A 3,494-nucleotide genomic window follows, 5' to 3' on the forward strand; every position below is an offset into this window, starting at 1 on the left:
GATGGAGTCCTTACAACTTCGCTGTGGAACGGGAGCCTTTTCTGGAACACACGCTAGCTGCCTGAAAGGACTGCTTTGGAACCGTCCCATTTTAACCTGCGCTGCACGCTTCTCTCGGGGTTTTGTAACCTGCCTCATAAGGTTCAGCCGGTATTGCTACAATGAAATGGCAGCAACAAAAGGACTTCAGAAACCATCGTTATTATGTTCTGATAAAATTTCTGAGAGCGAGTAGTGAAATTTTTAGTTAATAATGCATACAAGCATAGCCTATGGAAAGAAAATCCAGTTTTTGAGGTCAGGGCTAATAAACAGGCAGATGAGAATATAAGAGGAAAAAAAGAGCTTTTTCTATATCACAATATATTGCCTGACAACGATCTGAATTTTGATAGCACTTGGCTTTCCCGGGTAACGGGGAACGCGGCCTTTACGTGAGGTGCGCGCATGTTGCAGTGCTGTCGCACCGGCGAGGCGCCCCGTCCTTCCGCCCGCTGGCACGGGGAACTAGGCCCGAGGAAGTCCTGCGCCTCCACAGGCCTCCAGGAGAAGCTGCCCGCGGCCTCTTCTATCCGCAGCCTCACTCACCAGTTTACAGATTGCTCCTTTCTAAATTTGGCATAAGATCAAAGCCCAGGGAAGCCGGTGGGGTTATTGTGCTGGCGCTAGTGGGCTTTTCTGTAGATCCCAGAGGAGGAAGAGGATTAGAACAGACATAATTTACCTCCTTTTTTCACCTTCATAATTTTTTTACCTTCTTTTTTTCCAGTTACGTGCAATAAACCCCCTAGAATTTAACAAAATATTTTCCAATGCTGTTGAAAAAAAAAAAACCCTAAATGAGAAAGAATAACCAAAATAAAGAAACATCGCCAGTCAAAAGTGCGCAAGCTACGCCCTCAGGCAGAGTTCCGAAGCCCGCGGGCCAGGTTTTGTGTCAGGACCCACCCTGGAGGGAGTGTTACCAGCTGGCAGAACAGAGGGAAGCGAAAGGGAGAACGGAAAATATTCACGGCACTAAATTTAAATGTCACTCATACTGACATTCGAATACATCAAACATACTTATTTCTATAAAGGTTTGAATGCTTCATATCTTCCTATCAGGGAAATAAACAAATTTCAGCGTTATATCAAATAACGACAGCAGAACAACTACGAACCCACTGAACACAAGAATGGAATGACAATCTCTCGCGTTTACAAAATAGTGTAAAACATTACGCTAAATATTACGCTGCTGTGATCAATAATGGAAAATATATAGATCTAAAAAATATTTAACAATTCTGATACATGCATACACGAAGAGCCCTACTATGTGCAGCTCAGAAGTCCGGACGCTACAGGAAGAGCAGCTAAGCTGCATTAGTCCGGACCATCCCACCCAGATCTTTAGGCAAAGCTACCCACCAGATGCAGTTGCTCGTGCAAATATTCTGTTTCTAAAGAGGCTGCATAGCCTCTCTTTTCTAAAACAGAAATCAACACGAAACAATTACAGCATTAAAAAAATACCCATTATTCACAGGTCCCATTCTCTTAACCATGGTTATAAGGCAATCTGTGAAATAATGAGTAGTAAAGTAGCCAATATTTTTTTCAGCAGGGAAGCAATTGCTCCATGTGGCTCTGAGTGCCTTTCAGCACTTCTGCTCCATATATTTAAAATTTCTTCTTTTAAAAACTGTGCAGATTCCTCTGTTCTTTAGCGATGGAGACTGCATGATGAGTAAAATCATTGCTGATGGAACAATCTCAGCTATTACTTTAGCTGTTACTTCATAAATAGACATTTGCCAATATTATTCTCTACCTGCATGTCCATTACATGAATGCAAACAAGAAAGTCTTCTGACTTTCTCTTTCTAAACTTTTATTTTCAATTTGCTTAAATTCAGTATAAATATGGCACATAATTATGGACAACCTTGAATTTGAAACAACATGACATGAGGAGTCAAGGAAAGATATAGAAGGGTGAGACAGTCAGACAAAGGTAGAAAGAAAGATAACTTTACACAAATACTGCTGAAAGGGAAAAAAAGAAATCAAACAAAATTGCTAAGCAAGATGCTTCCAGATTTGAAAGATGTACAGAGAAGAATTAGCAACAGTGCCCTTAATTTGTTACTAAATTAGTCTAGATAATATTTTTATGCCAATTACATCACTCTATAAGCAACAGGGTTTTTTCAGAGGACCCACAATCTCCAGTCAATATTTGTTCCAGTTGACGTTAGGCTTATCTACTTACAGTGAATGACATAATAGATGAAAGGAAAAAAATAAATAAAAAATAAAAATCCAACCCCCAAGAAATCCAAACTAAATCAACCTCCCACTGCCCAAAGAACAGTTCTGGCAATGGAAAGTCTCTTGCACAAGGCCGGCAGAAACGGATGCAGCCAAGCAGTCCTCCTGCAAGAGCACCTCAGAGGCAGGACTTCGAAATGCAGCTGAGGTTTGCAGCCTGTAGCACAGAGGCAGGAGGCTGCCATAGCCTGGGGAAAAAGTTGAGCAGGAATTTGTATCTCCTGCACGACCGGCAGTCACGTCCCACAGACACAGATCAGGCTGCAGTAGAGCATGCTGTTTTTTCAGCAGCCTCCTGGACTGAAAAAGGGGGTGAATGTTGTGGTTTCTCACTTGCCCATTAGAGAGGAGTAACTCCGCTAGAGAATTCTGCCACAGCAGCTTAGCAATAGATAGATCTTAATGTTTTCAGTGAGAAGACCTAAAGTGAACATTGTTCTTCTGGTGAAAGAAGAAGATTAATTTTCCAATTCATACAGAAGGTTTTTAAACAATAGTAAGAAACGTATAAGAATCAGGGATTCATTAACAGAAAGTGTTTGGAGGTTCTGACGTTATCAAACACTTACCTGAGCAGTTCCCCAAACTTCCCAATGCCATCAGCCAGCTGTGGCAGCCCAGCATTCCTGGGCAGCACCCTTTGTAACTTTTGCACGTGAAAACTGAAATCATCAGTGAGGACAGAAAAACAAAGGAAGGTATTTGTTTTTCATGTATTAACAACCAATGCCTGTGGCTTCCATAACCCTTCTATCTTACTCTTCCATGCAGAGGACAGTGCAGATGAGTAACCAAGATCAGCAAAATCTTACCTCCCTCATAAAGAACTACATTGTATTTTACAAACGAAAAAACCACTTTGGCATGGAAAAGGAAGAAAAATGCATGGTTTTATAAGAGAAACACCCTCTTTTTCTGAAAGCATCAAAAATCTCTTAGAATTAGCCACACATCTGGTGCTGACACACCAGGTTAGAAGATACCGCTAGAAGGAGCTGGCTGGAGTTCCTACGAACAATAAACAGACCGAGGGTTGACAAAAAGAAAGAAGGCAGCTTCCTGAGCCGCATCTCTTGAGGCACAACCACCTCCGCAGCGGGCCGTCGGGCGGCGAGACCTGAGCAGCAGCCGCAGCAGATGCAAGAGTCGGCCCAGCCCCGGCAGCCTCGGGAGGGTGC

Source organism: Phaethon lepturus, unplaced genomic scaffold (assembly GCF_000687285.1).
Source record: "Phaethon lepturus isolate BGI_N335 unplaced genomic scaffold, ASM68728v1 scaffold13264, whole genome shotgun sequence".
Taxonomy (NCBI): Eukaryota; Metazoa; Chordata; class Aves; order Phaethontiformes; family Phaethontidae; genus Phaethon; species Phaethon lepturus.